We start from the raw sequence: 25,306 nt of genomic DNA on the forward strand, positions 1-25,306 counted from the left end.
GCCGCTTCTGGCGAACCAGAGCAGCGCATGGAAATGCCGTTTACCTTCCCGCTGAAGTGGTACCTATTTATCTACTTGCACTTTGACGTGCTTTTGAACTGCTAGGTTGGCAGGAGCAGGGACCAGGCAATGGGAGCTCACCCCGTCGCGGGGATTTGAACTGACGACCTTCTGATCAGCAAGTCCTAGGCTCTGTGGTTTAACCCACAGCGCCACCCGGGTCCCTGTGTATCCTGAGTCTTTACTAAAATAAAATAGGAAGTTTCCAATAGCATCTCAGCCTTTTGGCTAAGAACAAATGTAAAAAGAAATAAATCAGAGTTTTTCATTTAGTAGTCATCCTATGGAAACCCTATGTAGGATTAATTTTTAGGATTAATAATGCACCTTGGAGCATAAATCATGGAATTGCAGAGATGTAAGGCACCACAAGAGTCGTCTAGCCTAACCCCTTGCAATGCAGGAATCTTTTGCCCAACCAGAGACCCTGAGCTCAGCGTGGTGCTGATAACACTAAGGTTTGCAGGATCAATTCCTGTATGGAGCAGCTGCAGATTCTTGCATTTCAGGGGGTTGGACTAGATGATCCTCAGGGTCCCTTCCAGCTCTATGATTCTTGGAGAGAGTCCTGAGGGCCCTGGTAGAGAGGTCCAGGGGCTGAATTTGGCTCACAGGCTGGAGTTCACCACCTCTGGGGTAAACACAGGCAGGAGGCCAACACTATTCCAAGGCAGGGGTGCCAATGTTTTTTAACTGGCCTGAAACTCTCTGTCTCTCTCTCCCCCCCCCCCCCACAGAGCAGGTAAATGTTTTATTTGAGTGGGTGGATTAGTAGCATAAAAATTAATCCTGTGCATTTTCTGTTTGCTGGGCTATAATAATAATAATAATAATTTATTATTTATACCCCACCCATCTGCCTGGGTTTCCCCAGCTACTCTGGGCGGCTTTCAACAGAATATTAAAATACAATACTATTAAAAGCACAGCGGCTGGGCCAGTAAAAAACAGTGGCAATCCCCAAAAGCATCAAACACACACTCAGCACCCCTAGATATTGTCTTCTTGCACCCAAAGGTCAGTTTTCTCTGAACGCCCGGAAAGTAATGCACAAGTTAAAGCACTGCGTATATCATCTGGGAAGTTTTAGGGGAGTCGCATTTTGGATGTGGTGTTTTGCACAGAGCTCTGAGCACCGTGCGCATCCCGGACAGTGTGGCTCCCACCGTGGGAGGTTCATGTGCAGAAGACGCATGGGGTTCTATGCGGCAAAAGACTTTCCACGCTGTCGAGCGACGCTCAAGTTGAGGCGTGGTGCTGCGTCTCCCTCTTCTGGCCAAATGGGGCACTGAGGTCCTTAACCGACCAAGAGACTTAAAAATGACTTTAAAAGACTTTAAAAAGATTTTAAAAAGCAACAGCGAAGCCCGGGGGTGGGGGTTTGGATTAACCATTTTGCAAAGTTTTCTGCAGCTCGAGTGTGGGCCCAGAGGAAGGTCATTTGCTGCCACACATGTGGGAAAATATGTCAATTTCTTAGTCTTAATTTCAGCTCTTCACCTTTTCACAACCACTTAATTAATCAAATAAATAAATTTACATAAGATATCTATGCAGGTTTTGACACCTCCCTGAGCTCCTCCAGATGACCTGTTCATTAGAGGCCATTCATCCTGGCCTTTAATTTCCACAGGCATTTGCTGAGCATTCAGTGAGGATTTACGACAATCAGCATTTATCCTCACTCACTTGCAAGGTTTCTACATGTCTTCCCATTAATTGTTCGTTCCTTCTGTGTTTTCCAATGTATTTCCTGTCACTTTCCAAACTGCAAACTGCCCAATTCTTTTTTTTAAAATACAGTTGTCGCTCCAGGGTGGCAGAATGCTTTAATCCCGCACAAACATAAATTTCCAGTCTGGAGGTGACCTGTGTGTGAGAACAACATAAGCATGGCCATAGACACCTGTAAAGCACCTGTGAAGGATTGCTTGCCAAGCCATTGTTAACAACTTGGCATCAGTTTACCTGTGAGACTGCTTTATCCCATATATGCCATGTAATACCTGTCCCACATCTGGAATAAATTAATATTTAAGTGTGGCGGCACCTAAACTTTGGAACTCCCTGCCTATTGATAATAATGCAGGCGCCTTCACTTTGCACTTTTCATCACCTATTTAAAAATATTTTGTGTAGATAAGGTAAAGGTAAAGGTAAAGGGACCCCTGACCATTAGGTCTAGTCGTGACTGACTCTGGGGTTGCGGCGCTCATCTCGCTTTACTGGTCGAGGGAGCCGGTGTACAGCTTCCAGGTCATGTGGCCAGCATGACTAAGCCACTTCTGGCGAACCAGAGCAGCGCACGGAAACACCGTTTACCTTCCTGCCGGACTGGTACCTATTTATCTACTTGCACTTTGACATGCTTTCAAACTGCTAGGTTGGCAGAAGCAGGGACTGAGCAACGGGAGCTCACCCCATCGCGGGGATTCGAACCACCGACCTTCTGATCGGCAAGTCCTAGGCTCTGTGGTTTAACCCACAGTGCCACCCACTTCCCTTGTGCGTAGATAAGCCTACCCATTTATGAAGAATGCAGGTGTGTTTTTAGCTTATTGCTGGTTTTAATTTTCTGGATGTTTTGATAGTTTCTACAAATAATGTAATCGCTTTGTGCTTTTTGTAAAGTGCTTTGTGGGTGGGCCCTGGTGATTTTTCCTCTCTGCGCACCTTCTGAGCACTGAGTCCTGGAGGCATTCTCACCTACTTGCAGATGCAGACCCTCTCCTTGCCACCTGGATGCAAATTTCAGGTCAGCCCCAGGGGTCTGGAAACCCTAACCTGGCCTATAGACTTACAAAGTTTTCTCAAAAAAAAAAAAAAAGCATTCAGTGTAGATTCAGTTTTCATTCTTTTATAGTAATGGCATAATTGGTGGATTTGGGGAGGGGCTTCCCTCACTCCAGCAAACAGTCCAGATGCTCTGGACTGTTGTTGTCGACATCCATCTGTCTTGAGAGAAAATGGAGTTCACTTTTGGGCTGAAGTCAAACTGCTGCAGAATAACAGCACCTGCTGTGGCTGCAGAGACCGGGAACTGCTGCCTCCCACATTGCTTTTGTTGTGTTAGCAGCACTGATCTGACCTCCCCGAGGCACAAGCCTGGGCAGTGTGTAGGGAGGTCTTGGGCCTCCCAGATGACAGGACACCCCTCTCAGCCTCGATGATGTGGCCCAAAGGTAAAAAGGTAAAGGCAAAGGACCCCTGGATGGTGAAGTCCGGTCAAGGCTGACTATGGGGTTCATCTCGCTTTCAGACCAAGGGAGCTGGCTTTTGTCCACAGACAGTTTTCCAGGTCATGTGGCCAGCAGGACTAAACCGCTTCTGGCACAACGGGACACTGTGACAGAAGCCAGAGCGCACAGAAACACTGTTTACCTTCCCGCCGCAGCAGTACCTATTTATCTACTTGCACTGGTATGCTTTCAAACTGCTAGGTTGGCAGGAGCTGGGACAGAGCAACAGGAACAGCTGCTGCTCTGGTTCGCCAGAAGTGGCTTAGTCATGCTGGCCACATGACCCGGAAGCTGTACGCCGGCTCCCTCGGCCAATAAAGTGAGATGAGCGCTGCAACCCCAGAGACGGTCACTACTGGACCTAATGGTCAGGGGTCCCTTTACCTTAACTTTACTAGGCTGCAGGAATTGCCATCCAACCATCCAACCATCTTAGGGACTCCACTCTGGACTTGTCTAGGGTATACCCCTAAGCCTTTTTTTCTCCCAAATATATCCTGCAAGGCAGTGGGTATGTTCTGGACTACAACTTCCATTATCCCTGACTCTTGGCCGTGCCAGCTGAGGCTTATCGGAGTGGTAGTCCACAACATCTGCCTTACTTCCTTGTTCATTGTAAGTCATCTCTGGATGAGTTGTATTCAGTGTTACTCCTACACAGAGTAGACCCAATTCAATGGATAGGCATGACCAACTCAAGGCCATTGATTTCAATGCATCTACTTTGAGTAGAACTTAGGAGCGTCTCCACCCGCATCATTCTGCCCGGACACTGAGGTCCAGTGCCAAGGGCCTTCTGGCGGGTCCCTCGCTGTGAGAAGCCAAGTTACAGGGAACCAGGCAGAGGGCCTTCTTGGTAGTGGCACCTGCCCTGTGGATCGCCCTCCCAGCAGATGTCAAAGAGAAAAACAACTACCAGACTTTTAGATGACATCTGAAGGCAGCCTTGTTCAGGGAAGCTTTTAATGTTTAATAGGTTATTGTATTTTAATATTCTGTTGGAAGCTGCCCAGAGTGGCTGGGGAAACCAGCCAGATGGGTGGGCTATAAATATATTATTGTCTCCTGTTTCTCCCCCCCTGACATTTTCACTTCTTTTCTGATTACCTCCCTCTTATTCCTCTCTGTTCACAGACTCAATTCCCCTTTTCTTTTCTCCGTCATTTCCATGTTTCTTTAAAAAGAAAACAAGTTTGCTTAAAGCGCTTTTTAAAACCCCGTCGTTCAGCTAAAGAAAGGCACTCAGAGCAGCTTCCAGAGAGGCTCCCTGCTTTCAGGCTTACAGTTGGAAAAGGCAAAACACAAAAGGAAAAGGGAGGGAAGTGGGGGGGGGGTGGCAGCTAAGCTCAGACACAAAGTTACAAAGTTCTCATTTCATTTTCATTTCATTTGATTTATTAGACTTATTAATCGCTAGTCACCCGAAGGTCTCCAAGCGAAACTTACAGCAAAAGCAAAAATAAAAAAAGAAAGATATACAATGCATATTACCTTAGAGGGGAAAAGTGGGGAGAATAATATAATACACTAATACAGTAATATTTCACATAACACCCATTTTTAAAAAAAATACTCAAATAATAAACAAAGCAATAATCAGACCCATTAATTAACAAATAAGCAAAACCTCAACCTCCTCCAGTCCAAAAATCATTTACATCAGACCAACAATTTTCTCCCTTTAACCTCCCCACCCCACCCAGAGGTCTGGTGTCAAGACCAGCTGTGGCAAATAAGAAGCGAATGGGTCCAGCATATCTCCTCTCCCTTCATGGAGGAGCAGTAGCAAAGAAAAGCAGGAAGATTATAACAAAAGTTTTATCTGTTTTGCTGCTGACTTGGCTACTGCTCCTAACCTGCTGCTAGTGGGGTTGCAGTTATGGAACTAAATAACAAAATTCCTTCCAGTGGCACCTTAGAGACCAACTAAGTTTGTTATTAGGAACGTGGGTGGCGCTGTGGTCTAAACCACAGAGCCTAGGACTTGCCAATCAGAAGGTTGGCGGTTCGAATCCCCGCGACTGGGTGAGCTCCCGTTGTTTGGTCCCAGCTCCTGCCCACCTAGCAGTTCAAAAGCATGTCAAAGTGCAAGTAGATAAATAGGTACCGTTCTGGTGGGAAGGTAAACGGTGTTTCCGTGCGCTGCTCTGGTTCGCCAGAAGCAGCTTTGTCATGCTGGCCACATGACCTGGAAGCTGTCTGCAGACAAACGCCGGCTCCCTCGGCCTATAGAGTGAGATGAGCGCCGCAACCCCAGAGTCATCCGCAACTGGACCTAACGGTCAGGGGTACCTTTACCTTTTTAAGTTTGTTATTGGTATGAGCTTTCGTGTGCATGCACACTTCTTCAGATACATGCACACGAAAGCTCATACCAATAACAAACTTAGTTGGTCTCTAAGGTGCTACTGGAAGGAATTTTTTTATTTTGTTTCGACTACGGCAGACCAACACGGCTACCTACCTGTAACTAGAGTTATGGAACTGCTAGTGGTGGTATCTGAGAGAAATGAAATGCAGACAGCACAGATGGTGATATTAAAGGTAAGGGACCTCTATAATAATATCATCCCATGGTGATATTATTATTATTAAATTAAAAAAAAACGTTTCTTGCATTTATATTCCACCTTAGATGGTGCACGTCCTTCTCCCTCTGCTCATTAAATCCCACAACAACCTGATGAGGTAGGTCAGACCAAGGGGTTGTTGGCACCCTGGTTAACACACAATACACCTGTTTGGCTGTGCGCCGTCTGCTATCCACTTAAATCATAGCATCTTTGACAGATGGCCATCCAACCTCTGCTTAAAAACCTCAAATAATGGAGCGTCCACAAGAGACAGTCGTGTTCCACTGTCGAACAGCTTTTACTGTCAGAAATTTTTTCTTTCTTTTTAGTCCGAATCTCCTTTCTTGCAACTTGAAGCACATTAGTTCCCCCCCCCCAAAAAAAAAAAACAATCCCGGGAACTGTGATTTGTGAAGGGTGCTGGGAATGGTAGCTCGGCGAGGGAGTAAACTACAGTTCCCAGAATTATTTCAGGGGAAATAAGCTGTTTTCTGGTGCCACGGGACTTGTTGCGGTTGGTTTCTAATGCTTCTCGCAATCAAGCATGGGATATTTTTTATTTCCCCCGCTTACACAACAAAACAACCCCACGAGATGGCGCTTGTCCTTGGGCATTCCCAAACCTTTCCACACCACCGACAGGGAAGGGAGTTTAGAAGGGGAAAAAATTAAACACCCCCGGGCTGGTTCGTGCTAGCAACCAGAGCGTGGCGCGGTGCCTGCTGGGAAATGGAGTTTTTGGAACCTCAAGATGCCTGCTTTGCTAGGAGAAGGAGAACTACAATTCCCGGAAGCCTTTGCGCCCTCAGGCGATCATAGGGACGCCCAAAAGATCCAGGGAAAGGGGTGTGTGGGTGCGTGTGCATGTACTGGTTGCTTTTTGAGCTTGCTGCAAAGGAAGGAACAGGAAGCTCAAAAGAGGGGGGGGCGGGGAGGAGCAGAGGCAGAGGCTGCCGGACTCAAGAGGGAACTGCTTAACAGCTTTGCGGGGAGAAAGCATCTCCGAGAAGAGAGTGGATCAGGCGCTGCCTCGGGAGAGAAACTTTGCAGTAAGTTTGGATTCCGGGGGAGAGGGATCTGCAGGGCTGCTCGGAGCTCGGAGGGGAGGGAGTTGCCAGATGACCACAGATAAACAACTTGCCGTGGCTCCTGTGCTCTTAAAAGCCGCCCTTGAAACAAGCAGAGCGGCAGCTGCGATGGCTTGGCGTTCCAGATCCACGACAGATCCCAGCCGCAGCCCCTCCTGGCAGGTGGACAAAGGGAGCCTAAAATGTGGGCTTTTGCGCGCGGCTTCCCTGCAAAACGGGCACAGCTGCGGGAGGCCGGTGCATAAGTTGGCAACTCCTCTCTGGTAGTAGGGAGCTACCAGGGGCGTTTTGTGGGACTCTCTTGTATTTCCTATACCTTCCCACCCGGCTGCAAATGTTTAAATGTGCTCAGTGGGTGGAGGACTGGCTTAAAGCTATTTCCAAGGGTTGGTTAGGCGAGGAAGGGTCTTTTAGTGGAAATGGATTAGGTGACCTAAATATCTATCTATCTATCTATCTATCTATCTATCTATCTATCTATCTATTGCTTTGGAGGGATTTTATTGGCCGAGTTTGCTAAACAGGACAGCTGGGGTCCCCAATCCAAGCAGAACCTGCAAGGCTTAAAAAATAAGAAAATATTGGTGGCTATTGATGGGGTGTTTGGCCAGCAAAAGGGGATAAGATGAGGTTTAAGTAGGACATTTCCTGAGCATGGATAGGCAGGGTCCGAAATCATCTCTTGCTGTGGGTCGAGAAGGATCTCTGCATGATTTCACTCCTATCCAGAATTTAGAAGAAGAAAAAATCTTCCCAGAGTGGGGCTGTCAATCTGCCTTCAAACTGGGACATGGGTTGTACAGACCTTTAACTTGGTACCATAGTTATTTACGCTTTTTCCCTGTGGATTTGCTGCTGTTTCCACCCACTTTGTGCCTCATTGGTATGGGAGATTTATACCAGAAAAGGTTAAGATGCTGTTGGTACCTGTTGATTGTGTGGGACATCCGTGTGGTTTTGGAAAAAAGCTGGGGTTTTCCTCTCTCCTGTTGAGGATGTCTGGGCAACGCTTACAGAGCAATCCTAACAAATATCTACTTGGATTTAAGTCCCATTGAATTCAGTGGGACTTTACTCCCAGACTAAGTGGGCTTAGGATTGCAGCTTTATGGGATAATCATAAATTGATGCTATTCCGCGGATGACCTCTACCAGCATCTCTGTGTGCCTCTCTTTAACTATATGTTTATTTAAAAGCGTTTATAAGCCGCTTAAATATAACCCCCCCCCCAAGCTTCTCTGCAACCTGAAAGCAATAAGAAATACAAACAAAGCAAAAAACAAAGCATGAAAACAGTAAAGCAGTAATGAAATGGAACTTAAGAGCAAACAAATTAAAATGTACCTAAATTTATTTTTAAAATGCATGCATTTAAAATTTCTAGTTGGTTGGCTTTGTGATGCTTGCTTTGTTTTTTTTTCCACCTTCCCAAAATGTTCATAATTGTTATTTCAGTTATGAATCACTTTCCATGAAACACCCCAAAGTAATGAACAAAGTGTGTGTTGGATGGGGTGGGGAAGGAAATCAGCAATATAAAGATGCAGGGTTGTAGTCCTACACAGAGCAGACCCATCAAAATTAATGAATCTAAGTTAGCCATATCTCTTAACCCCAGTGGGTCTACTCTGAGTAGGGCTAGCATTGGATACTACCGATTATATATATATATATATATAAAAAATCAGTTTCAAATCTGGTACGAATAAAGAATGGATAAAATAAAATATGTCCACTTAAAAAGTTGTTGGAAAATGAAATTTTATTGCATGTTGCTGTTCTTGTACATTCCTTTTAAAGCACCTTAGGTTTTTTCAATGGAAAAGGTACTATAATTTTTTTAAAAAATAATTGGGAATAATTATAATACCTGGTTCTATATTACCTGGTACTTTTTGCAGAGTGAAATAAGAAGGGGGGGGGTCCTCGCCACAGTTTAGTCCTACTCAGAGTAGACCTATTGAAGTTCATGGACGGAGCAGAATTTGGGCCATTAATTTCAGGCTGTCAGCTCTGAGTGAAATGTGGCTGGATGCAACCCCCAAGGGCCTTACAATCTTAAGTATTAGATGGAGGGGTGCAGGGAATGGTTTGCAGGGTGTGTGTGTAAGGGAGAAATGAAGGTGACAAATGACTTTTCGGAGAGAGCGAAGATTCGAGCTGCTTTTTTCTGCCAGGCCAGGCTTCTTCCATCCAACCTGGGATTTCTCTCTCTGACTTGGAAAGGCTGTTTGGGGTCCTTTGGCAGGGAAAGATCTGCTTCATCACTTGTTCTCGGTCCCTTTAACAGGTCAGCGATTGAATCTTGGGACTTGCTTCTTTCAACAATCCTTCTCAGGAGATTTTTTCACCCCAGTCAGTATCTGAATTTATTCAAAATAGTTATTTGTGTGTGTGTATGTGCATGGGCAATAAACCACAGAGCCTAGGACTTGCCGATCAGAAGGTCGGCAGTTCTAGTCCCCAGGATGGGGTGAGCTCCCATTACTTACTTTCTGTTCCTGCCAACCTAGCAGTTCGAAAGCACGTCAAAGTTCAAGTAGATAAATAGGTACCACTCCAGCAGGAAAATAAACGGCGTTTCCGTGCGCTGCTCTGGTTCGCCAGAAGCGGCTTGGTCATGCTGGCCACTTGACCCAGAAGCTGTATGCCGGCTCCCTCAGCCAGTAAAACAAGATGAGCACCGCAACCCCAGAGTCATCCGCTACTGGACCTAATGGTCAGGGTTGCCTTTACCTTTATGTGCATGGGCATGCACACACAATTGTGTGAACTTTTATTTTTGGTTACTGCTGTAGAGAGAGAAAATCTGTATCACATTTTGCAACACATTTTTGGGAGAAGAAAAGGCTTAGGAGTGAACCCTACACAAATCCAGAGTGGAGTCACTAAGACTGGCACTTTGTACGCCTACTTTCGGCAACTCCTGCAGCCAAGCAGGTGCCAAACGTTTTGCTCTGCTTTCCTTTGGACCACATCAGCAAGGCCAAGAAGGGAGTCCTGTTGTTTGGGCAGGCCAGGACCTCCATTCAATGCATACTGCCCAGGTTTGTGCCCTGGGGAGGTCACATCAGTGCTACTAACACAGCGTTTTGACTTCACCCTCAGAGGCGCACTCCATTGTCTCTTGAGACAGACAGAGGCCAAAAACAAGCCAATTGTTTCATATATAGTTTTTAATGTGCTGTGAAAAATCTCTTTAAGCACACACACACACACCAGTTTTAGGCCACAGGGCTGTGTTCTTCCCATGTCAGCGCAGAGGTCGCAGAAGGGTGGATCACCAGCTTTGCCTGCAGAGGGTCCCAGGTTTGATCTCCCGGGGCATCGCCAGGTTGGGCTGAAATCCTGGGGATCTTCTGTCCATCCCTGTGGACCTGGGATTGATAACCCTCAGGTCTGGAACCCAACTGCGGCCCTCCAGGTCTATTCTGTGGTCTCTGGAACTCTCCACACCCTCTTTGAGTGTTTTTGTCTGGCCGGAATGGGTCCTTGAACTCTGCGCATGCCTCATGGCTTGCCCACAAGGAGGACAGGAAGTGGTGTGTGTATGTATGTGTGGAAACCAGCCTCCTGAACAAAGCGGACATTTGCATTCATTGTTCCACCTGCTCTCACCTTCCCCAAACCACTAGCATCTGGCCCCTGGAAGCCTTCTCAGAAGTTAACGCGGCCCCTGTGCTGTAGAAGGTTTCCCTGTCCCCGGAGTTGACAGTGGAGAACTTAGATGGCCCCAAAAGAACAAACAGTGGTTTGTCTTTCCCTCTAATTTCCTAAGAGCCACCTTGCCTCCTTCCGAAATATTCCAGGCAGCCAGTCGTTGGGAATAAACGCTTTCTGTACAGTTGGGTGCTCACTCGCCAGTCAGTGTCGCTAAACCCCAATCCTTTTTCTCTCCTTTTTGTTTACACACACACACACACACACACACACACACACACAGGATCTCAGTGTTGAGACAGTTCGCTACTCAATTCGTTCTGCTTCCTGGCAGTTGTTGCCCTGTGGGCCTGAGACCATCAGGGTGGATTAGGCTTAACTCCCGCTGATCTGCTCTTGCTTCGGGAGAAGGGCCCGGTCCTTGCGAATCTGGGGGGAACATAGGCTACCCTGACCTCATGTCTGAATGCGGCCCTTTGGGGATATCTGTCTGGCCCTCGGGACCCTCCCCAGGCCCCGCTCCTCACAATCCTTCACTCCCACCCATCTCAAGCAGTGTTGCCTGGCTGGAAAGTATTCTAGAAAAATAGGGGGCGATCGGCTGTTGTTTACTTCCTGGGCCCAGGAGCAACCGTAGCACAACCTGAACCCTTCATAGAACCTGTTGTTGTTGTTGTTAATTCAATTTACCGTATATACCGTCCTTTATCGAAAGACCTGAGGGCGTTGGGCAACATTAAGGACACATTACAAAGCATCAATGAGAAAAGCATAATAGAAACAGTAAAAAGCATGGTGACAGACAGCCTAATAGTAGAATAATCATCATACTAACAGCGCTCTTTTGCAGGCCATAGATTATTTAATAGCCATTAGCCTGGGTGAAGAGGAATGTTTTTGCCTGGAGTCCAAAGACATGTAATGATGGCACCAGGCGAGCCTCCCTGGGGAGAGCATTCCACAATCGGGGAGCCACCACAGAAAAGGCCCCTTCTCCCGTTGCTGCCCTCCAAACTTCTCGGGGAGAGGAGACACAGAGAAGGGCCGCAGATGACAAGCACAGGGCCTGGGTCCGTTTGTGTGGGGAGAAGCTGTCCTTAAGGTATCGAGGTCCTGAGGCGTGTTAAGTCCCAGTCTCTTCCTTAGCTCCATCTTAAAGCCATGGACTAAATGCAGGTTTTGATATCAAGCCAGCTTCTCCTCCGCTCCCCTTAACTTCCAGCCTGATGTGGAACTGTGGTGAACTCGAAAGCTTTCTTGCAGGTTCATAGCATCGTGGTTGATCCTTAAATGCTCACCTGTGGATTTTGGGTTTTTAAAATTTTTTAAATGCATTATTGTTCATTTTCCATATATACACAACACATAATTATCTTCATTTCAATCAGTCCAATAAGAATGTCCATGTTCACAAAAAACGCATACAAATTCAATTATGCGTTTTCTACACAAACCAATGACTTCCCATCGTCTCCGTATTTCTTTTATAATAAACATCTTACTTTAATTCATCATTATTTTTAAAAATTCTCTTTTGTTATTTTGATATCATTTTCTTTCATACATGTTAGTTACAGAAATCATTCAAAGGCAACTACTGTGCTTAGATTACAACTACTTTTCAAATAAATCTTGAAATCATTCCATTCTAAAATGAACTTTTCGGGTTTTCTAATCAACCAATGTGATTTCTGTGGCTTCACCCAACCCCCTCTGCCTGCCACCTGTTACTTGAGATCCTTTAACTTGTGATGGGTTACCTTTCCCAGATCACATTCCCTTCTGGGAAACATTCCAAGGTGGCAGGGGCTGGAATTAAAAATGGGCAGAGGAATGAATGTCCATTTTACCTTTGCTAATGGGACTATTTTCTACACAACCACAACTATACCCACCCACACCCACTACTCTCTAGCCTCTCTCCAGGCAAGCAGGAAGCATGCTCAGAGTTTAAGGACACGTTCCAGTCAGGCAAAAATGCTCAAGGAGATCGTGAAGCAGGGCTGGTGAGGAGAGAGAGTTTGGAGGGGTAGAAGATAGACAGACCTAGAGGGCTACATTTCTGGGTTTCAAGTTCCCCATCCCTTCTGTAACTGGACACACTGCCGCTGAATCTGGGACCTTCTCTGTGTATCATAAGTTCTCTACCCATTTTATGGAGACCTTTTCTGGGTGGTGACAGAAGCTCAGATATATCAGCTAGGCACCAAGTGTCTCCTTAAACCAAGGTTGCAGTTGCCAACACGGAATGTCTAGTTGCCATTTTGGGGCAAGAGGGCTCTAAAGTCTGTGATCAATTCTCAGTTAAAGTCTGTGATCAATTCTCAGTCTGTGATCAATTCTCAGTTAAACATCTGGCTAGTTCAGTTGACAGCCTTGAGCTAGGTTAAGTGCTTTGAGAACTTAAAGAAGGAAAGTCACTTTGATCCAGGGACAGCCCACATCTGTAATGGCCTATTCCAACCTCTTTTTCTTAGTGGTGACTTCTCCTGCTCTGGCTGCCCAGAAAAAAGCGTTTTGGTTCCAGAAATTCATTCCTATGGTGCGGATAAAATATAACTGGTAGAATTCTACAGAATGGGGTATTAGTGTATGAAAGCAGTCAAAATCCAAGGATCCCCAGACATGCACCTCCAGATATGGAGATGCCAGGCTCTGTTCAGGCACTCAGGCATCTTTGCTTGGTTGTAAGTGGTTGAAAGCCAGGTGCAAAATTTGCCTGGCTAATTTTGAACATTGTTCGTGGGAGCCGATCTTTTTCACACGCTGCTGGCTGAGTTGCCTCTTCCTTGACCCTATCCTTCGTTTGTTGTGTCAGGTGCTATAGAGAGAGGAAGTGCCTTATCTGTGCGGCCGAGCATCCTTGAAAATTGTGGTTTATGACCTGAAGGCCCTTTTGCATCAGTTGCTAACCCAGTCTTAGATATTAAGCCCTCTCCTTTTAGGAAAATGTTGTTCTTTAGTCATTTAGTCGTGTCCAACTCTTCGTGACCCCATGGACCAGAGCACGCCAGGCACTCCTGTCTTCCACTGCCTCCCGCGATTTGGTCAAACTCATGCTGGTAGCTTCGAGAACACTATCCAACCATCTTGTCCTCTGTCGTCCCCTTCTCCTTGTGCCCTCAATCTTTCCCAACATCAGGGTCTTTTCCAGGGAGTCTTCTCTTCCCATAAGGTGGTCAAAGTATTGGAGCCTCAGCTTCACGATCTGTCCTTCCAGTGAGCACTCAGGGCCGATTCCCTTCAGAATGGAGAGGTTTGATCTTCTTGCAGTCCATGGGACTCTCAAGAGTCTCCTCCAGCATCATAATTCAAAAGCATCCATTCTTCGGCGATCAGCCTTCTTTATGGTCCAGCTCTCCCTTCCATACATCACTATTTAGGAAAACAGGAAGCTGCCTTTTCCCTTTGGTCTGTCTATCTACTAGCATCTACCCAGTCAGTAGCTGTCCAGGATTTCAGACTTGGGGGATCGTAGCCTTACCTGGAGATGCTGGGGATTGAACATGAGATCTTCTGCATGCAAAGTTAACACTCTAACAACCGACCAACAACTCTTCCCCATAGATGATAAGGAATTGCAAGCAGTGGGCTGGTACAGCAGTGACAGAGTGTTCCATCCTGCGTCTGATCATGCTGGTAAAAGATGATTGCAGGCTACTTACTTACTGCCTTATTTTCAAGGCTGCTTTTCCCTATCCATTTATTACAACCGCTGCCACCAACCCAAACTTTTTAAAACAAAGCAAAAAAACTTGACCCTTCTCCCCAAAGTTTACAGCTGCTACATCTTCTCTGTACATTCGTAGAGGTGCAGGAAGCATGTTGGATGGGGGTCTGGCTTTGGTCAGTTGTCCAACAAGGTTGATTTGATGTGACAGGGAGCATGGAGCTCAAGGTGGACTACATGGTTCTCTCCCCAACAGCACTCCCTTTTTAAAAATCCTCACAACAACCTTGCAAGGTAGGTTGGGCTGAGAAAGATGGTGAGTGGCGGCCAAGGTCACCCAGTGAGCTTCATGACCGAGTGTTGATTTGAACCTCAGTCTCTCAGATCCTGGTCCTGCGCTCTTAACCACTGTACTTTGCTGGACTTGAAATTTGCTTTAATGGGTTGCAAGAACTAATGGTTTGGTGTTTTCATAAAGGTCATGCCTTTGTCACAGAAGTATATGGAGTAGATGTGTTTGCTGTTAGTTGCCCTGCTTTTTCCTAAGGGATACTTTTGCCCTTTACTTTGTTTTCTTGAGGTCCGGGCTCATGAGACGCCTTCGTAACAAAACAATTATGAGGTTTGGTGCTGATGCTGCAAAATGTTAACCCTGGGGGCACGGTGCTTTTTTCACCGTGAACCTGGCTGGGTCGTCTTTGAGGCACCGTGTTGGATAGGGTCCCTCCAAGAGCAAAGCACAGCGGATCGAGAAGTTATTAAATCGCCAAATCAGTGTTTTAAGGAGTCAAATGCGCTGACATGTTTAAAGGGGGGGGGGGCGGAGATAGGCCTCTTTGTCTCTCCCACTTCCCTTGTTAAAGCAATGCATTCATATCCCAAAGCAAAAGTTCAGGGCTTGACAAAAGCTTTGTCACTGATTTGACTTCCTTCCAAAAGCTCTGATGCTTGACCTAAAACGATATTGATCCCTTCTGCTTGTTTTGACGGTGTCAGCTGCTGGGCGTATGACAGCCAGGGTGGAAGCACAGGAGCCGGGGTACTTCTGTCCACAGTCCAGCTCCCTGCAATTATTGACTTTAATTTGTAAAAAGAACCAAGTTCCTAGCCCATATGATGGCAAAGATGAGCTTTAAGAGTGGGTGATCAGAAAAGACTTCATCTGCTTGCTGGTGGCAGAAGCTTAGGTGGTCCGCGTGACTCTGTGGCTAGCACAAGGAGAATAAAGAACGCAAGCTAGCAAAAATGAAAGCAGAAAGAGACTTTCCAACCTTAGAGGATTGGGAGTTTGGGGCAGCTGTGATAGCTCTGTTTTTCAGGGCCCAGGTAGTGAGCTGGTGGCTTTTGAAACTCCAGAGGTGGTTACCAAGAGGAAACAACCACACCCCAGCTTTCTCTTTTATCTGGAACATTCTTCTCATTACCCAGGGGGTGACTTCCCTCCCCCCCCCACAACTTGCCACAGGCGACCAGGCCAGTGGCTAATTGCAAGGCTGGGTGGCAAAGCCTAGAGGGGAGGTGGGGAATGTTGTGCCACCACATTACCCGCCCGATCGTGTCGCCATAGCCTGAGTTGGTACAGATCACTGGCCACATTCCCTTCCAGGGGCCTCATGCTTGTAGTGGGCGGGGCCAGAGACAAAAGTGGGTGGGGCAGCAAATGTCAATTTTACAGTAGTTTCCTCACATGCACCTCTGTCCTGCGTCCAGGCAGGCAAGAAGGATTATGAGAATGCAAGGACACATTCTAGCCAATCAAAAACATGGCAGTGAGGGAGCGTGGCCTGAAGAGAATCCTGAGGGCCGGACAGAGCGCTGCAGGGGCACATTCAGCCTCTGGGCCAGAGGTTCCCCATCCTTCCTGTGTATACGCAGAGATATGCTTTTCTTGTTTTCTGCTGCTCCAGAGGGTAGGAACCAGACCAATCGATACGAATTACAAGAAAGGAGATTCCAGCTAACCATTAGGAGTACCTTTCTAGAGCTTTTCGACTGTGGAATGGATTCCCACAGAAGGTTGTAGACTCTCCCTCATTGGAGGTTTTCCAACAGTCTTTAGCTGTAATTCCTGTACAGTGGTACCTCGGGTTAAGTACTTAATTCATTCTGGAGGTCCGTTCTTAACCTGAAACTGTTCTTAACCTGAAGCACCACTTTAGCTAATGGGGCCTCCTGCTGCTGCCGCGCCGCCGAAGCACGATTTCTGTTCTCATCCTGAAGCAAACTTCTTAATCCGAGGTACTATTTCTGGGTTAGTGGAGTCTGTAACCTGAAGCATATGTAACCCGAGGTACCACTGTATTGCCGCGGGTTGGACATGATGACCCTTGGGGTCCCTTCCAACTCCACAGTTCTGTGGGTTTTTAATCTGCACAGCGTCACTTCACAATGTAAGGCATGCTTGTTGATGGGAGGGAGTGATGCTCAATGGGTGTGCTTAAAAGGTGGTGGTGTTGCCAGGACAGTGGTACCCGGAAGTGGTGAGCTTTCCTTATTGAGCTGTACAAAAAGAATCCAAAAGCAGCTAGATCGCAAGGCTGGCTGGCTGGCAATAAGGGATGCACCAATATTGGCTGTGAGTCCTGGAATGCCTTTCCCCACTTGGCCTGGGAGGGCAGAGCCTGGACTGACTCCAGCTGCAAAAGCTGAGGTTGCTGAACAGACTTTTGGGCTGGGGAGTTGCTGTTGGTTTTTTTTGTATCATCATTTTAGATTCTGTTATGATTTATGTGGAAATTGTTCAGATTGGTCATATATTTTTAATGTTTTGCTTACTGTTTATGACTACAGTGGACGCTCGGGTTGCGAACGTGATCCGTGCGGGAAGCACGTTCGCAACCCACAGTGCTGCGCCTGCGCAGCCGCGGAGTCACAATTCAGCACTTCTGCGCATGCGCAAAGCATGATTTAGCGTTTCTGCGCAAGCGCCGAAACCCAAAAGTAACCCATTCTGGTACTTCTGGGTTCGGGCCGGTGCGCAACCTGAAGCATCTGTAACCCGAGGTATAACTGTACTTTTCTTGTAGTTATGTGGGGCTTTTAGGTAAGCCGCCTTGAGCATGGTTTGAACTGTGGAAAGTTGGCATGCAAATAAAATGATGTCTGTATGTCTGTGTGCTTCATTCAGCTGACTTTGGTGAGCCTTTGGGAGAAAAGGCTTGCAGCAACTGTAAGCTGTCAGTCCTGCTTGGGACTGCCAGAGACCCTTCTTTATTTTATTTTGAGGAGCATCCCTTATTCAGAGAATTCTCTGGTGCCCTATACTAGATGCCCTATATTTTTTTAGTTTCCCAGTGTAGCTAGAATTCCGTTTCAATTGCAGAGGCTTTTTTTTTTTTACAATCGGGAGTGGACATCTGTGGAAAAAAATAAGTTAATGATTTGCAGGGTGTGTGTGTGTATGTGAGAAAAATGGGGGTGTACCTTGTGTGCATTGGATGGGTTTTCTGAAGGACATAGGAAGACCCAATGGCCCATCTAGTTCAGCATCTTGTTCTTACAGTGGTTCATCAGATGCTTCTGCAAAGCCCATAGCCAAGACCTGAGCTCAACAGCAACTCTCCCTGCTTATGATTCACTGTCGACTGGTAATGGTCATTGTGGCTAGTGGATTCATATCCTCTATGAATCTGTCTGATTGCTTTTCTAAGACACCTGAGATTGTGGCCATTTGTACATCTTGCTGGGAGCAAATCCCACAGTTCTCTCTGCTGTGTGAAAAATTCCATTCTGAACCTTTATCTCCTTTCTCAGGCCCATGCCTCATTTTATACACCTCTATCAGGTGTCCTCCCTGCATTCACTTTGATTCTTCCCCCCCAAAAAAAGTTGTACCGTTTCTTCGCTGGTGAGCTGTTCCAACCCGTTGATCATTTCAATCACCCTTTTCTGAACCTTCTCCAGCTTTTTCTGTCTTGCTAGGGTGTCCCTAGCCAAATCAGCAACTTTTATTTTTTTGCTGGTGCGACATTATTTTGAGGGGCAAGGGAAATGCCGAATCTAGCCTTGGACAGACATGTGTCCTTCTGGCAGCTACTTGTTCCTGAGCTTTGTCAACAACGCAAGGCCCTGTTGACTCAGCCTGCGTAGTGCTGGAAGCCACGGGATCTGCTAATATTTATGTGAATGTACCTCTTTCTGCATTTTGGCCACAGGTCAGAGGTTTGCACCCTGGACTAGAGGACCATCATGGTCTCTTCTGGCACCGTGATTCTATGAAGGGTGCATTGGTGTCCTCCCTCCCCCCATTCAGCTCTCGCCTGTGGCTGCTAGAAGCTGTCAGCATGCGACAGCGGCCACCCCATCCCCCAGGGAATGACTTTGACTGGCCAGCTAAACCAGGTGAGAGTAGCTGGTGGGTGAGACCAATAGTGGGTCCAACGGTGAAGAAGGTAGTTTCTGCATGTGATGTAGAGGGAAATAAGGGACAGATAGGGCTTGTCTAGGAGAAGGGAAACTTTGACCCTAAAGCTCCGCTCCCTTGCGGGTTGTCTTTGGGAGAAGAAAAGGCTAAGGAGCAAACCCTACACAAATCCGGAGTCCCTAAGACAGTTGGACACCTTCTTCCAGCAACTCCTGCAGCCAAGCTAGTGCTCTTCTTTCCTTTGGGACCACATCATCAAGACTGAGAGGGGTGGGTCTTGTCATCTGGGTAGCCCAGGAGTTTCAAGTCAAGGCCCTGAGTTCCCCCATAAAACATCAGTATTTTAGGTTAATGGGTGAATTAAGGTCACAACTTTATTGGTTACAGAATGTGAGTGGTATTGGCTTAGGCATTGGAATTGCACAGACTATATCTGACTCCTACCTGCCATGCAGGAAGTACACTAAGGGTCAACTACCAGTAAGGGGAGCCCTGTTAATGTACATCAACTCAAAGCTCCCCCAGGGTCCCGATGGGGTCGTGGCATGGCCCTAGCCCCTACCCGGGCTTCGAACAAGGTCCGCACCTCCGGATCCCTGTGGGGCAGCGGTCCTCAACCTGTGGGTCCCCAGATGTTGTTGGACTACAACTCCCATCATCCCTGAGCTCTGGCCTTGCCAGCTAGGGGTGATGGGAGTTGTAGTTCAATAACATCTGGGGACCCACAGGTTGAGAAAGGCTGCTGTAGGGGCAGGTGATGGCCACACCTCCCCTCCTCAGAACCAGGTTTTACCAATGCCTAACTGCCACTCCAGCCAAAGGCTCGCTGCCAATACCCTCACAACTGCACAACACCTAATACCCTCAATGACATCGGCCAACCAAACATCATTTCCCCGATCGGAAAGATGTACGCCATTGTCACGGAACAAGGCCTCTTTGCCGAACATAATGGCAGGGTGCGCAATCACCCAGCCCTTCAGCATTTCCGCCTTCCGTGTCACTGCTCGATTCACGAGTTTCCTGGCCTTATTAGTGGCAGCTGGGCAAAGACTGTCCAGGATTGCGCCCCCAGAGGTCACTTCTGTCCGGTTTCACTTCACCCCCAGAGGTGCACTCCATTCTCTCTTGAGACAGGAGGGGCGTTCGGAGGGCAAAAAGAAATTTAAAAAATGCATTGGTGTTTGTCCTTCCTTTGAAAACTGAAGGTGTAAAGTCCTTGATTTCCAGCTGTCTGTTTACCCTCTAAACATGGTTGTCCAACTCGATTGTTAAAAGACCTAAAAATGCAACCTCAGGTGTTGGCATATGAGCGTCTCCTTCCCTCCCCCTCTCTTTTGTACTGTTTACTGGCAACAAAAGGTGACCTCATACCTGCCAAGGGTGTCTGCTTTGTTCTGTAAAGGTTAGGAGAATGCAAGATGGGTAACTACAGGGGAAGAAAATGGCAGGTGGTGTTCATGGCCCTAACTCCGTGGTTAGATCATCTGCTTCACATGCAGAAGGTCTCAATTTCATTCCCCAACAACTCCCAGGTAGGGCTGGAAATGCCCCCCCCCCCCCCCCCCCGAGAGCTAGTGCTGGTCACTAAGCTAGATGGACCAATGGCCTGACTCAGTATGAACTTCCTATGTTCCTAAAACCCGGTTAAAATGGTTGGGTTGCTGTTGTTTTTTAACAGACCCGCCAGCTACTAACCAGTCAGTTGCATTGACTGGTTTAAAATGGCTCTGCTGTAAAAGCCTTTGGGCCTCTCCTGCCCTCCCCGCTCACATCCTTTATTTTACGGTGTTTTTATTTACATCTCACAACAATGCAGGGCAGTTCAGCATCTCCATAACAAGCCAAAGGGACATTTCACATGCAAAGGAGCAACTAAGGGCAGTAGCTCAGGGGCAAAGCATTTGCCTTGCATGCAGAGGGTCCCCGGGTTCGATCCCTGGCCTCTCCAGGTATGGTGGGGAGAAACTCCTGCCTGAAACCCTGGTAAGCCTCTGCCCATCAGTGTAGGCAATACCAAGCTTGATGGACCTTAGTGGCCTGATCCTGTGGATGTAGCTTCCAGGATTCCTGCATTGCCGGGGGTTGGACAAGATGACCCTCGGGGTCCTTTCCAATTTTATGATTCTATGCTCCATCCTTAACTAAAGTCACATCCACACCACACATTTTAAGCACATGGCTTCCCCCAGAGAACCCTGGGAATTGTAGTTTAAGGGTGCTGGGAGTTATAGCTTTGCAAGGGCGAACGGTTCTTCTCATGATTCTTAGGGGGAAACCCTGTGCTTTAAATATGTGGCCTAGATGTACCCTAAGGGCGAGTCCAGGTGGTCACTCTTTTGTGCGTGGTGTTCAATCAGATACTGGCAAATTCAGTTTATGCAATTAAAGTTGATTCACGCTCTTGCATGGCAAGCCCACTCCCCCCCCCCATACCCTGGTCTGTTTGCAGTAAGGAAAGTGGTGGGGAAAGCTTTGGGTAGCGTGGAGGTAACAATTGCTCGACACCGCATCATCGAATGATGGTTGAAAAAGACCTGCTATGGCATTACATTTTTTAATACTGTGTTGATCATACCTTGCTGCTGCAGCTATATTTTTTTAAAAAGGAGGTTTATTGAGCATAGTAAAACAACAATTTTACAGGGAAAGAATAGATTTTGAACCGGTGAACAACTGTAACAAAAATGATTTTATACAGAGGGAAACTGGAGGAGCTGTCAGAAGCCTAAGAACCAAAGTAACTTTTTAAAACAGGATGATTGCAAGGAAATAAATCTTTGCCTGGATGGCTTAGGAGCTGGGTGAGCTACAAACTGGAACCAAACTCTCTGCAAAATATATGGCTTATCCCTGTCTAAGGCCACTCACAGAATTCCCGAAAGGCTGTGTGGTGAGAGGAAAGTACTCTGCCTGTACTCAGGTCGTATATTTTTTTTCTTTGCATATTACTACATTTATATTACAGTGGTACCTCGGCTGTTTTGGGACTACAATTCCCATCATCCTTGACCGCTGCTCCTGTTAGCTAGGGATGATGGGAGTTGCAGTCCCAAAACAGCTGAAGGGCCAAATTTGGCCATCACTGTCTAAAGGGTCGGTTTCATTTAGCCCTTAAATGAAGGCTAATGTGTCCCTGGATGATTATATTCATTTACAGTGGTACCTCGGGTTAAGTACTTAATTCGTTCCGGAGGTCTGTTCTTAACCTGAAACTGTTCTTAACCTGAAGCACCACTTTAGCTAATGGGGCCGCCGCGCCGCCAGAGCACGATTTCTGTTCTTATCCTGAAACAAAGTTCTTAACCTGAAGCACTATTTCTGGGTTAGCAGAGTCTGTAACCTGAAGCGTCTGTAACCCGAGGTACCACTGTATCTTTTTGCGGAACTTGCACTCTTCCAGGTGCCACTTAATTCCCTTTCCGTGTTTGTAAAAAACCAGCCTATTAGTGTGGCAGCACCTAAACTCTGGAACTCCCTGCCTATTGACATCACTGTGCTCTTTTTGGCGCATGCGAAAAACGTTTTTGTCCCTACAAGCCTACGCAGGGATGTGGAATGTGGGTGCCTGTTTCAATCTGTCGTTTTGTATAGCGCCGATTTTATCCTTTGATTGTTGCATAGGGTCGTTTCTGCTGATCATCTTGCCGTTTTAGTCTCTTTTCAAACCGCTTTGTGCGGCTTCCCTCCCCAATCAGGCGGTGTATAAATTTTGTGGAATGCGTGAAATGAAAACAGGCCTCTTTGGCGAAGTGGGTGGGAGGGGCCAAGTGCCCAAGAGGTGTGGCTAGAGGAGAGGGAAGGGGTGGGGCCATAAGACAAGCACCACCCTCCATCCTGATCTCTCCTCTTCAACCGCTGCTTTAAAAAGGCAAGCACAGAGAAGCGGTCTGCCAGGAAAGGGGCCTGGATAATCGAGCTCTTCCATCTATGGTCTTTGAAGGGAGCGTGTGCTTCCTCGCTGGGTCCAGCCTCCTTTGCAAAAAAAAGGGGGGAAAAAGCAAAGGCTGGTTGGCTTGCATGTGTGTGTGTTTCTGTTTAAAGGGCAAGTGACTGCTGCGTTTCTCCTCCTCTTCCCCCTTGCCTCCAGTCATTCAGCTAAAAAAAGGGGGGGGAGAGAAGCATCTGTATTATAATTCCCCTCCTCTTAAAGCAGCTTCTCCTCCTGGAAAAAGGAGGGCTCCCTACCCCCCACCCCAAGCTCCCTTCTTGCAATTGCCGAACGGATTTTGATGCATCCGTGACACTTCTCTTTTTGACAAGCAGCAGCAGCAAACAGGAGGAAGGAGAGAGCTTGCTTGACAGGGGATCCGGAGAAGACAGGGTGGCTTGGGCGGGTGCCAGCGACCAGCCGGGAGGACTCGGCGGAGCCTTTAAAATTGCATTGAGGGTCTCTCACACCTCCAGCCTCTCTGTTTATCTCAGGACACCTTTGCTGGGTCTAGCCCAGAAATCTGGCAGCTCTTAATGCAGCCCCAGGAAAATAATCTGATTTTGAGGGGCTGGACGGCGTCTGATAGCAGCTGCTGAGCGTTCTCTGGAGACCTCGAAACCGCCACCTCTGGACCTCGAAACCACCATCTCACCCACCCGTTCTGTTGCAACCTGCTTGTGTCAGCCTTGGCTGTAAGCTTCCAGAAGAACACTCTGGTACCCAAATGGTAGTATAAACAAAAGCTCAGGATCTCGCTACCCATCCTCTAGTTACTTGGAAATTGCATCTTTTTTCCCCTCCCTATTTTTTTTAAAAGAAGTGCAATTGTTTTATTTTTCACGTGGGCCTCTTAAAGGATGTTGTTGCTGTTTTTTCTTTCTTGATTTTTTCCCATAATTTCCTGCCCTTTTGCAGTTCCAGTTTTGGGGAGATACTTTTCGGAGAATGGGGTGCAAAATGGACGCACTATGAATGGGGATTTTGCAGCTGTTTCCTTGGGCGTGAATTGTGGTGCCATTGGAGAGACCATAGAGATAAACTCTAAACCATCGGCGAGGAGACAATTTAAATATAGGCGCCATAGTGAAGCAGCACCTGCTGTCCTGCTAACAGATAAACTTCCAGATGTTGTTGCTTCAGATTTTTCCTAGTACTTCACTGAAGATACCTCCCAACTGATCGTGCAGGTGAGAACGTACGTATCTCACGATTCCACAGGAGCTCAGGGGTGAAGCCTGGAATGCCGCTCCTAGGGAATCTCAGTCTTCATTTTTAAAAGCATCCGTCAAGTTTCTAGCCCTTATTGTTGCAGAGGGCAATGGCAGGTACAATCTCGAAAGCAGGAAATTTTTCGTTTTGTTTCATTTATTTGATTCACAGCATTTACATGCCACTCAATTGTAACAAAGCCTCTAAGCAGTTTACAAAAACTTAAAAAATTGAAGTGGTTAGAAAAAGACAGTTTTTTAAAACAGGTGTTAATTAAAATTGGCAAATTAAAACCCATGCCCACATTCTACCTGTCTGGAGAGCCTTGCCTGAACAAAAATGTTTTAGGTAAGCACTGGAAAGAGTTCATTGAAGGCGTCTGCCTAATGTCAATAGGCAGGGAGTTCCAAAGTGCATGTCACTGTCACTTCCTGGTGTGCATACCTTCTTCTCCCCCACCCCAACTCAACTCATGTCCATCATGACTAGCAAAAACATAATTAGCTACACCAGGTAAGAGATATAAGTTGCTTTAATTTGTGCAGTTTATGCTGGTGTTAATTTTGCATTGATTCCCAAAGGAATTGGGGATTTTGCTTGGCACCGAATTCACTGAGGTAGCACATGGTGTTTACGGTACTGCTGTATGTGAAGAGAGCTGGCTGACGTTTGTGCCCTTGGGATGGTGTTGAAATGCAGGTTGCTTGGACCTGAGCAAGGTCAGTGGTGGTCAAGAATGCCAAGAGTCGTAGTAAAACAACATCTGGAAGGCACTGTGTTGTTCATCGCTGGCAGATGGCTTTGAAGGACCATTCCAGAGGTGCCTTTTATTTTTGTTGCTGCGACGGGTGAAACATCTTCAGGTCCGTGACTTTACTCTCTCTCCCATTTCCCTGCCATTTCTCTGTTAAAAATCCAGCATGTGACTTGACCGATAAAATATTCTGGGATGTCCCAATTCTTGCTCATCTGGCTCGGTGTCACTTGGCAAGGCCAGTGTTAGAAACTCAGATATATAAGCTAGGTGCCAAATGGCTTCTTAAACCAGGGTTGTAGTCGCCAAAACAGAATGCCTAGTTGCCATTTGGGGCCAGATGGCTCAAAAGCTGTACTTCTCAATACTGCTTCTTTGTTCCTGAACTTCATTCTGATTGTGCAGTTAAAATATAACAAGTAGAATTCTACAGGGTGTGTTGCTAGTGTGTGAAAACGGTCAAGATCCAAGGATCCAGGTGGAGGAGACATCAGGTGCCATCCTGATGCCCGGGCATCAGGTCGCAAGTGGCCAATAAAGGTAAAGGGACCCCTGACCGTTAGGTCCAGTTGTGACCGACTCTGGGGTTGCGACGCTCATCTCGCTTTATTGGCCGAGGGAGCCGGCGTACAGCTTCCGGGTCATGTGGCCAGCAGGACTAAGCCTCTTCTGGCGTACCAGAGCAGCACACGGAAACGGCGTTTACCTTCCCGCCAGAGCGGTACCTATTTATCTACTTGCACTTTGATGTGCTT

The 25,306-nt window shown here is 47.0% G+C and overlaps 2 protein-coding genes across 3 annotated transcripts in view; one reads left to right on the plus strand and one right to left on the minus strand.

Annotated features, from left to right (window-relative positions):
- The window catches only part of CDK11B (cyclin dependent kinase 11B), a 235,201-nt gene that overhangs the window by 97,279 nt on the left and 112,616 nt on the right, over positions 1 to 25,306 (minus strand). The window lies entirely within an intron of this gene.
- The window catches only part of MIB2 (MIB E3 ubiquitin protein ligase 2), a 70,504-nt gene continuing 51,863 nt past the window's right edge, over positions 6,666 to 25,306 (plus strand). Inside the window, exon 1 of one of the 2 annotated variants that reach the window (XM_083752544.1) lies at positions 6,666 to 6,921. The gene's annotated coding sequence lies outside the window, so the exon portion shown is untranslated. The remainder of the gene's footprint in view (positions 6,922 to 25,306) is intronic. The other variant, XM_083752547.1, reaches the window with a different exon arrangement.

Source organism: Podarcis gaigeae (assembly GCF_964106915.1).
Source record: "Podarcis gaigeae genome assembly, chromosome: 8".
NCBI lineage: Eukaryota > Metazoa > Chordata > Lepidosauria > Squamata > Lacertidae > Podarcis > Podarcis gaigeae.